Source organism: Zonotrichia leucophrys, chromosome 3 (assembly GCF_028769735.1).
Source record: "Zonotrichia leucophrys gambelii isolate GWCS_2022_RI chromosome 3, RI_Zleu_2.0, whole genome shotgun sequence".
Taxonomy (NCBI): Eukaryota; Metazoa; Chordata; class Aves; order Passeriformes; family Passerellidae; genus Zonotrichia; species Zonotrichia leucophrys.
In genome coordinates this window covers 41,941,113-41,953,677 of record NC_088172.1, presented here as the reverse complement: position 1 = coordinate 41,953,677, position 12,565 = coordinate 41,941,113, and positions in this window count along the sequence as shown.

The window sequence follows — 12,565 nt, the reverse complement described above, 5'->3', positions numbered from 1 at the left end:
CAAAGGTCAAGTTCAAAGTTAGTCAGCTAGTGGGCCAAACTTCCTCAACTCCAGTATCAGGGAGGAATTGGGCCTGTAACACACTATAAGATCAAGTTTTACTCAGACTGAACCCAAACAGATGGGATTTCTTTCAAAAATAATCTAAATTGCTTTTCTTCAGATAATTTTGTTCAGCACATCATTGCCTAATTTAATGAATTATACTCACTAGAAACATTTTTCTCTTCCTTTTCCTAAGACAGGAATTATACCATGCAGTGGCTTTTACATAAGGCTGAAATTTACTTGACAAAGTAAAAAAGTGAGCAAAGAAGCAGAGAAAGTCACACTGCTCCATAGATAACTTTTGCAATTCACTAGTGCAGAGAACAAAGCTATTTAAAAGATGAGATGGGACTGAATGGCTGAAATAACTCTTATTCCATTTTCTGATTCAAGTTGAGTATGTCTCTAACATTCTGATATGATTTTTAGGAAACTTCTGAGAAACACAAAGTGCCATTCAGCAACTGCCAGCAAGAAAAAGCCTGTGAAGACAACCTTGAAACAGCAAGATAAGGCACAGCCAGACTTTATAACTCGTATTCCTTAAGGAAGCTCTAACAGATAGAAGTAGGTAAACCCAGAAAAATGCATGTGCCATCCAGCTGTATAAAAAAGTCCTTGTCAAGGAAAGCAATACAATAGCAGTGCCTTAGCCATGTCTCTGGAGACCTGAGTTCGTCGACACAGCTATGGAATTTTTTTGTTTCTAGGAATAATCTCATTTACTTAGCTAAAATAACTTTGTCATAGTACCTAAAGATATTAACTCATTTTGCTTGCCGAAACTTCATTTTCCCCCCTGTCCTGCTGCCCAGGACTACAGAGATAATGCCCATGTATAAGCAGGTATCTCGCTTGTTGGCTTTCATTTAGAGACAATTTGCAAGAACCCCCTAAAAGAGATTCCTTGGCAACCTGTTCCCCCTGTGTTTCAGCAATGTTTGTTGTCTGTCCAGTTCCTCTCAAGAGATGATAACCACACTTCCCAGTGTGAGACCAACCTGAAAATTAGTTCAAAAGGTTTCAGGGGCCACAGGAGAATCTGCCAGGTGAGTCTCTGCCCTTCAGGTCACCCAGGGAGTGCAAGAAAGGGACACAAGCTGCCTCTTGTGCTGGAATACAGCCAGATGGAGCAAGTTGGGACCCACCAACAGGTATCTGAAATACACAGGTGCTTGCTAGGGCAGAGGCACAGAGAACCACAGAACTCCAAACCACATCATTTATCTTCTATCTCCCTACTAGAGGTGGGAATCAATGAGGAGCAAGTAAGTCACTGCCTATTAAGGGGTCCTCTACAAGCAGACAGAGTTTGTGGAGTCCAATTTTGGCTGCACAGAAATTTGGGGAAGCAAGTAATCAAGCAATCAAGCATCCATCATTATTCTTGCTCTCCCCTGCAGATAGCAGGGCACTGTCAGTCAGGGACACCTGCTCAGCAAATGTCACAAGGCAGGTACCAGGCAGGGCCCTGCAGATGGGATTTATGGACCATGGGTCTGAGTCACAGGTCCAGGAACATATCTGCAGCACAGCACCTCCCCTTTGAGCTGCTACAGCAATTCAAAGCCATCCTCTCCCAACTCAGAACCACAGAATCATTAAGGTTGGAAAAGACCTCCAAGATCCTGGAGTCCCACCATTAACCCAGCACTAGCAGGTCCACCATTAAACCAGATCCCTAAGCACCACAACTGCTTCAAGGACAACAGCAAGTTTGACCCTGTTGCAGCAGGTCCTGTTCACCATCACTGGCAGCCCAGAATTTATACACAAACTATTCCAGTAGATCCCATAATTGTGCTGAGCATCTCCAGTCCTTCATAATTCTAACCATTCACTTTTTTGTTTTAATTACTTTCTGCTTTCTTATTAGGAACTTTTTTCAGTGTTTCCTGTGATCACTGAAATAGACTTTTACAGGCAGCCAGCTCTGCTTTCAGTGTGTTCTCTCCCAAATACCCTGCAGGGGTTGTTCCTGTGTTTCTCTATTACCTTGGAATCTACTGCGTGAACAGAGAGAAGTTGGAAGGTGAAGTTAAAATAAGCTTCCATAGCTTGGAAAACAATTTTAATTTGGTTTAATTGTTTGATTTTAATTCCTGAATTGCCATGGAAGGCAATTCAGGAATCAGAAAATGCCTGGGTAACGGAACTGCTACAAAGAAAGTGAGAAAGAAACAATGACCAGTTTCTGCCAGCGTCTGTGTTCCTTTCTCCTGATGTCTTGTTTCTCCCTTGACCACTCCAGAGTCTGTCCCCTCCCTGGGCACAGTCTTCTTAGCAGTGCCTCTTGTGACAGGACAAGGGTTTTAAATTAAAAGATTAGATGTAAGGAAGAATTTTTCTATTATGAGGTTGGTGAAACTCTGAAAGAAGCTGCCCAGAAATGTGGTAGATGCCTCATCCCTGGAAACAAATCAGGGTGAGGTTGGATGTGGCTCTGAACAGCCTGATCTAGTTGAAGATGTTCCTGCTGATGGCAGCAGGGGTTGGATTAGGTGACCTTTAAAGGTCCCTTCCAACCCAAACCACTCTGTGATTGCACCAGCCAAAAGCAAGTTTCTGGCAGCCCCAGCTGTTATCAGCATCCCCTACTTTGTGCAGCAGAAAACAGAAGCACAATGAACCAGGCAGGAACCTTCCACTAATGGGTGGAAGCAAATGGTGCACACAAAGTATAGATAGCACAGAGAAAGTGTTACCCTCTTCCAGGGGAAAACCAATTGGAAAAGCCAATGTTTGGTTTGTTGGGGTCTCCTACTTCTTTTGGGATATGGCATCCATGTTTCTTTCTTTCCCACATGTACTTTCAGACTATTGTTTTCATAGAGAATAAAAATATAAACACCGAGTCAGAATTCATTTCACTGCATCAACAGAAATACTGATGAAAGCTGTGATGTTTCATGGAGACATCAGTTCCCATGTAAAGTTGAAAGAAACTTAAGGAAATCTAACTTTTGAAAAATTTCCATTGATACACAATGTGGGACTGGCTAAGAATTAAAACACCTCAATAACATGTCTTCTCCTCCTGCGTTAAGTCACATAAATTTGGAAAAATTTTACTCTTATTTCATGTTTGAGGAGGAGGTAAGAACACAATCATGAAAAAAAGGGACTGACTCCTGTTCCTTAGACTGCTCTTCTGTGCTATGTGAGATCTCATTTCTAGGTTCAAGTTTATTAACCAGAACAAACAGATTTGAACTTCGGTCACCAGAGCAAATTTCTATCCTCCCCCCCCTAAAAAAAAACCCCAAAAAAATCCAACAAAACAAAACCCCACCACAACCTAGGTATTCTCATTTCAATCATACAATCTTGTATAAAGAACAACTGATTTGACATTTCATCTGCAACTCATTCATATACATGCATAAGCCTGCTAACTGTTTAAACTGTATGAATTAATCCAACACCTCCATGAAGACTGTGGTCCATCTGATGACTCCCCAGAGGTCATTATTACCACCCTTGCACAGGAGAGCCTACTGCTTTTTGTTTCTGACCTCTTCACCACATCTTCCTGTTTCTCTTGGTGCCCCTGGAAAAACATCTTTTTTCTAGTGTCTTGTTTCAGGACTGACACACACCTCAGGATGACCAAGCAGAAGGAGGGCGGGATCTTGCAAGCACAGGATGCATAAGATGACACGGACTGTCGGGTTAAGGAATTGAGCCAATCTTTCAATAGGGAGAGCTGCAAAATGCTTGTGGTACAAAAAAATGTGTGACTGAGTTGAAGCAGCTCTTACTTGTTTCAACTTCTTTTCAACCTTTGTCATGCTCAAATAACAAAGATAAGTATTCCCTCTGTCACTGAAGCTTTGGGGAAAACTCCTGGAATTGTAACAGTTAATTAACTGCGTGTAATAGGGATGTTCTGGGAGCAAAGCGCTTCACGTATTTTTAACAATGCAACACTTGTAGGAAGTGTAATTTTTTAATATTTAAAAGCTTCATCTTCAAACCTAACACACCCATGTAGAATAGCTGGGTTCAGTAGCTCGTCCATGTTACAAGGATCTGAAACTAAAGCCCGGACAATGAGGCCAAGGCTGGTAGCACCATCCCACTGCTGCAACCGCTCTGTTCAGCACGTAAGAGTCATTAGGCAGAAGTGATGGCTCCAGCTGCCCTTTCAGACAGGAGCCCCTTCTGGAGACGAGCAACCAGTTAGGCACTGGATGGACTCTGTTCCGTAGTAAAACCTCTGCCCTCATCAACTGCAATGCAAAAGAAACGACCGGCAGAGAGGGGAGCGCAAAGGATTAACTAAGATGGTTCCAGCGTTTTCTTGTGCCTTCGGTGAAACAATTTACTCCGAGTACCCTGCAGTTTTCCCATCTTTGCACTGACCGCTCTGAGCCACACGCAGGGGCGAAGGAGCGGCTCGCCGCTCGCCAGCAGCCCCAGCGGGCTGAGCGGGGCAGAGATCCCACACGACGCCACCGGCACCCCGGAGCATCAGGCCGCGCCCGGCGCCGCTGGCGGACCCGGCCGGGAGCCCGGGGGGACGCCCCTTCCCGCCGCGCTCTCGCCCGCGCTCCAACTTGCCCGGGCTGCGGCAGCGGGGATGCTGCTGCCTGCTCCGCCTGTCCGCGACCGGCCGGGACAGCGGGAGCGGCGGGGGGCGCGGGGGCTCCGCTGCGCAGGCTGTGCCTGTGGGCATGGCAGGTGCCACCGGTACCGGCACCGGCACCGGCGGGGAGGGCGCGGGCTGTCGGCTCACGCCGCCGCCTCGCAGGCAACAATGGGCCGGGGGAGGCTCCGCGCCGTCGCTCCCTGCACGCCCGGGGCTCCTGTGGGGGAAGGCGCTGCCAGCCCAGCCCAGCCCGGCGGAGCCGAAGCGAGCCGAGCCGGGCCGGGCCGGGTCGGGGCCCCTCCGACGGCGGCCCTCGGGACCTGCGCGCCCCAGGGCGAGCGACACCGTGCCGTGTAGCCAGAGCCCCGCTCCATCCCCTGGCCTCACCTGTTCAGCACTTTCCTGATCCTCTGGCGCACGCTGGAGGAGGGCGCGGAGATGCCGCTCCTGCCGCCGCCGCTGCCGCCCTCCGCCGGCAGGTTCTCGATGGTGGCCACGACATGGCTGGGCTGCGGCGAGTGGTGCGGCGGCGGCGGCGGCTGCGGCGGCGGCGGGTGGCGGTGCTGGCGGTGGCGCTCGGGGGAGAGCATCGCGGCGGGGCTGCGCCTCAGCGGAGAGCGGGGCGCATCCCGGCGGGAGGGCGGCGGGCGCTGCTGCCGCCGGCGCTGGCTCCCTCGGCTTCCGGGCAGCTCCAGACCCTCGCCCGCTCCTCCCTCACTGGGCTGCCATGCAGCGAGGGGCGGGATGCTGCCGCCGCCGCCAGCGAGTGCCGCTCACGGCCGACGAAGTGGCAGCAGTTTGGCGACCCTCCTCCTCCTCCTCCCACACCCCCCGCGCCCAGCCGGTGCCTCCCCCCGGCGGAGCCGCCGCCGCTGCGCCGCCTCGATCCCCTTTGTTCCCGCTCGCCACCGCCCCGCGCTCCCCTGACGCGCGGCTGCTGCCGCGGCACGGCCCGGCACAGCACGGCACTGCACAGCCCGTAGCCCCCCGGAGCCCCTTGGAGCCCCCCGGAGCCCTGCGCGCCGCGGAGCCGCCGCCGAGCGCGGCCGGGGCCGCCAGGGGGAGCCCGCGGCGGCGGCAGCGCCCCCGGGGCAGCGCGGCCGGGCCGGTCCCGAGGGGTCCGCAGGGGTCCCCCCCGCCCCGAGGGCTCTGCCGCCTCCAGCTGAGCTCCGCGCTGTGGGGAGAGGGGGAGCCGCGTCGGCGGGGCCCGAACTTTGCCCCATTAAACCCTCATCGATTTTCTTCGGGTGTTTATTTGTCTTTTTGAGGCGGGTTTTTTGGGGGTGTTGTTTCCTTTGGGATGCTCACGGCTGGGCGGTATGGCACTTCCTCCCTGGCCGGGGCTGTGTGAACACCCGGGAGTTGCCGTACACTTGTCTTCTGAAACGCGGCACGGCCCGTGTCATCTTCAGCCAACTGGGAAAAGCGGAAAGAAGAAATCGCCTCTGAACAACGCCCTGGCTCTCACACTGCCAGAGGCACGTAAGGGACTGAGGGAGGCATGGCAGTCGCTGTAAAGTTCAGAGCTCCATACATTTTTCATAGAGACAGTGCACTTGAAGTTCATGCCTGGGCGAGGCTTGTTAAAGTGTTGTGTTTCTCGCGTTCAGATACTGGGAGACTCCCCAAAGAGAAATGGAATGAACGTGGGTTCAATATTTCTTTCTCTAAACATAAAGATCTTTCGCTTCAAAAATTGAATTAGGCTCAGAGGAAGTGTCTTTTCAATCGATCATGTCTCTCTGAAACATATTACATGATAATTTTGCTAAGCCTTTAAGTGACATACATTTGAAATTTCACCTTCTTCATTCTATTGTTCCCCTCTACTTATTTTTGTTAAGGATTCTTTCCCTATATTTCTGTTTGTGTGACCCTTACACAAAGCTGTGAAGATGAGATGAACATTCATGGTAAGCAGGGAAATGTGATTGTAAAACATGCAGTGCCTCCCAGGGAAATCAGATAGATGTGATACTCAAAATTATATTTGCCTCTCTTTTTTTTATTTTTATGTTTCAGGTTGGTAACGTCTGTTTATAGGAACTCTTCCTTTTGCCAAAATCAATGTTTAATGTGTCGGTTTACTGTGAGTACCTGAGCAGCCTCCGTCTAACAGGTCTTCAGATGAGATCCGGTGGAGCATGTTGCTTTACCAGAGGAATGCTTTTGAAGATGGGGCTCGCTCACTCGAAATCCTGTAAAGTTCATTCTCTGTTCTGGGCAAACAGCCAGCTGTTTTCAGCGCGAGCCGAATCTCAGTTGAATCGGATTATGCTACTGAGAGATCCTCCTCTCCCCCATTCCCCCCATGGCAACCACATGCTCCCATAAGTGGAGAGAGGATGAGGTTCATTCTCCCTGGCAGCTCTTGAAGTGGAAGGGGCAGAGGCCGGGGAGCTGCAGTGCTCGCAGCCGGGCGGTGCAGGGTTGGTTATCTGCGGGGCTGGCAGCCGAGGCTCCTTGCAGCCGCAGCATCTCCCCGCTCGCACACTCCGCTGTGCCCTACGCACTCTCGCACCTGTTTGTTAATGTTTCCGTGCCCTCGGTTAAACAGGCTGTCTCGCCACGCTGCGGCTGGGTGAGTGCTCTGGAAGCGCTCGCTGTGAGATGGGAAAGGGTTGAGGTCAGAGATGTGTGCGCTTCTGGGTGCTCAGTGGCCATTGCAGACTAATCCAACAGCTGAGCAGACCAGAACAACAGTGTTTGTGTAACTTTATTCCCGCTGATTAAACCAAGTGAATGCATACCTGGAGTCCAATTTGGGATGTGCCCGTAAACGGGGGGGACTGTAGGGAGGCCCTGTCCTCAGAGCAGCCCCCTTATTTAGCAGACCCCATTTTGGCAATGCAGAGAAAAACTGTAGGTCTGTGCAGACAGCCCTGCTGCCATTGTGACAAATGGATTTCTTGCACATGCAGGTCCATCATAAATGCGATGCCAAACTTTTGCTGTGTCCAATGAAATTGTTGCCAATTACTTTTCATTTTGTCTCACCACCACACCATACCACACACAGAGCATTACACCATCCCATAGCTTCATGCTTTTAATATTCCAGCTTAGCCATGCAGGGCTTTTTCCACAGTTAGACAAAAGTACTGGGAGGAGCAATTGCACAGGATGCGTTCTGTTTAGTAATATCAGCAGTGGACTGCATCATACAATCAGTAGGCACTGATTGAGAGCAGCATTTTTTAACATTTTAATAATTGCTCAAGATGCTGTTCCTGTGGCTCAGTATCCCTCAGTCCCAGCATTCCTGGCCTGATTTCAAACTAAGTGCTAAGCATGATCCGCTCCCTTGTAACTGTGACTTTCCATGTTGACATTCAACTATGGCACCTCCGACATTTTCATTTATGTAACATCCAACTGAAGTAGTTTTACCAGAATATCAGCATAGAATCTGTATAATTGTGAAAATTTCTTTTATGTTAAGCATTTCACCCCCCAGGTGAACATGCTAGAGGTTAGTCTGATGACTCCTTTTTGTCATTTACCCTGAAGAAGCAGTTCACCTTCCAGCAATTGAATCTGGTTTCAAGTGTATGTTTTCCAATATTGTCACATGAGCTTAAACCCAGGCTCTTGAAGGCACTGAACTGCCTCAGCCTTTTTGTTCTCCAACAGTCTCCATGAATAAAGGAAAAAACTCTCCATGGCCACCAGAGCTCACAGGGGATCAATTCCTTTTAACTTTTAAAGTTTCTGTCAATAAAGATGTACAAAGCGGTTAGAACAGCAGCCTCAGTGACTGCCTAACACACTGCCCAGGAGTCTGGCCTAGGCCTAAATCCTTGTGCCTGAAGCACAATCCTTAAACTAGATGGGGAAGTCCTCTCCTGGTGCTCCAATCTTGCAGCTGTGCTCTGGTCCCACTTGAGAGCTGGAAGGATTGTGGCAGGACCAGAGGCTAACCAGTAACTAGAGGGACAACACAGTACCAGTAGAACTTGTAAGTAGGGCAGCAGTACTAACAAAGAAGACATTTTTATAAAGGCATGCTCCTATATCTACAAATAGGTTGAACAGTTTCCCTGGATGCGAGGACTTGGGCTCTCACCTCTGCTTAGCCAAATTTTAGAGATTTTAAACTCAATTTTTTGCTTTTCCAGCTGAGTCTCCTAGAATTGGTGAAGTTGCTTTTTCTGTTGGCACCCCTTGGTTCCCAGCTCCAAGAAAAGAACCCCAAATTCCAATGGTTGCAGTTCTGTGGAAAAGCTCTGGGTTCTGTAGCTCTGAAGCAGCTCTCGAGGCTGCTTGTCTTATTGTGGGGATTCAGCCAGACAAAGCAGACTCTTCCGTCACATTTTTTTCAAGGATGGGAAACTGAGGTACTGAAGCAGCTCCAGCCAAGACAGGACATGCGCTGTCATTTCTCAATCAGCCATCAAGGATGCCAAGAGGAAGAATCATGATGGCTTTTTCCTCCCTCTGAATGACTATTATATATTTCCTGTTTGATTTGTATAGAATATATAAATTTTATGTTGATATGTAAATTTTAATATTTGATCTAACGTTTTATTTATCTTAAACATTTTTATTTTATTAAAACATTGCTTGATTATGACTAAGAAATCAAATATTACTTTTTTTTTCCTTCATCCCTGGAATGAAATAGTTGCAGCTGGAGGGAATGAGATCTTTCATTAACACACTCTGCTGCAACACCAGATGGATCAGCATTAGCTCATCCCACTTATTCCTGCATGGTGCTCCAGAGAGGGTTTAGTCATACTTCGGGTGAGTTTGGGTTGAGCACTATCCTGAAGCTGTAGTGCTTCTGTCTAGCTTATTTGAAAGAAACCCAGGTATCTCTAAAGTCAGAGCTGCATTGGGAAATGCTGACTGCCTTCTTTTGGGGGACAAGCAGCAGCCATGGAGGTAAAGTGTTGGTGTCAACAAAAGTCCTTTGCTGAAAATCCTTCCCAGTCCCCTCTTGGGCAGAGTTTATTAGGAGAGTGCAACTGCTCCAACCACTTCCAACACACATGAGAAAGATTCACAGAAGTGACAAATTTCCAACATGGGAGGTAGACTATGACAGAAAAAATGAAGGGTAGAGCACAGTAGCACAGTCTTCATGTTATTCCTCAGCCTCCATGCACCACTGTCCCATTTTGGCACCATTATTACAGGTAATCATGGCCTCACAAGACAAGGGGTTGCAAGATGAGAAGCCATCAGTGATGAACAATGAGCATAATGTGTCTATTCATACATATTAGATCATCTGTGGAAAGGCAATGTAGCTGTGGGGAATATCAGCACACAACTCACATACAGTACCCAGCCAAGAACTCCGCATCTGATGGAGCAAGAGGGGAGGAGCATGGAGGCACAGACAGAGCTGCTCTCCCCACTGGTTCTCTCTTCCTTGCCTTGCATGTGATATGAGGCACCCCACCTGCATGGCAGAGGAAGGTTGTGGGTGGTGATGTCTATTATTCACATCACATCATAAAAATACTTTATATTTTTCATTAGCTGCAGAAGGGAATATAACAACTGGCTAATAATTTTCTTTCTTGTAGGGGAATATTCACACACACGAGCAGAGACAGGGAGAATTGCATTGCAATGCCTTTGGAGCCTGAGACTAAGCAGCTGCATCCATATAAAGAAGATAGATTATACAATACAGAAAAGGTAAAATTAAATAGAATTTATTCAATTCCATCACCTTCGGTGAGCAGCAAAGGCACAATAAAAAGTACAATAAATAATCTGCGAATGCCTGAGCTTACAATAGTACAAGGTTCACAAGCAGTTCAGAAGCAGAACATCTGGAATAGCTCTGTTTCTCTAAGGAGGAGAATGGGGAGAGCTCCTGCCTCACATGTGATTGCCTCTTCTTTGCGATTTCCTTGCTTCACTGCTGCAGCAATCATTTCAGCACTTTGTCACAGCCGCGCAATCACCGGCAGCTTTTTGACAGTTGCAGACGTTTACCTACTTGTCCTCTTCCTAATTTGCATAAACATAAATGAATCCTGCAGAGATTAATTAAGAACAGTATTAACTTTCCTGCTTTGCTTGTAGCATAGGTCACTCACAGACTCAAAACCTCAGACTGGAAAGAGAGCTGAATCTCGAAAGCAACAGCTCATCAGCTCATCAGCTCAGGAAGCTGCGGGGAGGCAGACTGCTATTTCCCTTGCTGATATTCAGTACTGGAAAAGCAAGCAGGAAGAAGTCCCTAACCTGGTACCAAAAGAGAAATTATGTTATAATAAATTGTGTATTGCTGGTTTTGTGCAGCTCAGTAGCATTTTCAATCTACTTGTTCTTTTCACAAAAACACATTAAGATTAATTTCTTTGATTGTGTGATTCTTTTCCTTCCTCATTGCATTATTAAATGATAGCCTACAGCATGCCCTGATTTAAGTGTCTCTACTTGTCCAGAAATAACAAGTTTTTTTAAATAATCATGTTCTTCTATGGAAAAACAATAACTCTTTTCAATGTTACTGTTTAGCAATCAGAAAATGTGATACAAAGATGAGAAAAATCAAACCAATTTGTGTTGATTTGGAGGAAGCAAGTCTTGAAAAGTGCATTTGAGGAGAAATATGACAATTTGATATTGCTTTATTTCCTTGCTTATCTGTACTTTATAGAAAACTCCCCAGTCCTGTGGGATCTTCTCTGCCTGGGGGATTCGGTGAGCAGGTTGGAGGCTTCGACACACAACTTGGGAAATATTTTTGGGAATGACACACCTCACAGCAGAGGTGGTTTATTAGTCCATTTGCAAGTCAGATAATTGTCAATCTGTCAAGGAGAGGCCTGGCTTTCCAAGAATGAAGCTGCCCTTGGACTGAAAGGCATTTCACTGCCCCGGTTTCAGCACACCATCTCCATACAGCAGTAGCTCAGTGGAATGTGGAGGCCTGTGATGTACATGAGATCATTTAAGGTGATCTTGAGGTCCTACTGGCCATGCCCTCTCTGGGTAAACAATGTCCAAACAAAAACTCAGGGTGAGAGTTGAGAGATGCAGAATGACAGAATCATTTCCGTCAGAAAGGACCTTGAGGATCACCAAGCCCAGCCATTAACTCAGCACTGCCAAGGCCACCACTAAACCATGGCTTCAAGCATCACATGTATATGTTTTCTAAATGTCTCCAGGGCTGGTAACTCAACCACTTCCCTAGGCAACCTCTTTCAATGCTGAACAACCCTTTTGGTGCAACTTGTCCTGTCAGCCTGGTGCTTATTATGTGTGAGAAGAGACCAACCCTTGCCTTGCTGCAGCCTCCTTTCAGGCACCTGTGCACAGCAATAAGGTCCCTCCTGAGCCTCCTTGGGTCCAGGCTAAACAACCCCAGCTCCCTTGGTTGTTCCTTGTAAGACTTGTTCTCCAGACCCTTCACCAGCTCCACTGCCCTTCTCTGGCCATGCCCCAGCACCTCAATGTCTCTCTCCATTAGTGAGGGACCCATAACTGAGCACAGGATTCAAGGTGTGGCCACACCAGTACCAGGTACAGGGGGACAATCACTGGTTCTGCTGACCACACTGCTTCTGATACAGGCCAGGACTGCCAGATTCCAGGGCAAAGTGACACAGCAGTTTTGCTGGACAAGAATTCCATCTGGAAAAAGGATTTCAACATTTAAAGCAATTCACCTCAGGAGAAAAATGAGAGTTCATTTTGTAAGGGAGAAAAGCCATTAGATGGACTGTGGAGAAATTAAAGGGGCTTCCCAAACAGTAAATGTGTTAACCTCTAGAGAAAACCAACCATACATATTGTATGCCTTAGCAGTATTGTAATATATCTCATTGACAGACTTTTGTCCTGGTTAATAACACCAGAGGCGTCTGGGTTTCTAATTATTGCTGTCATATCTCCCAGGGGGAAACAAAATGGTAGGGTTGAAACCTAAATTAAACCCACTGGAGATGGAAG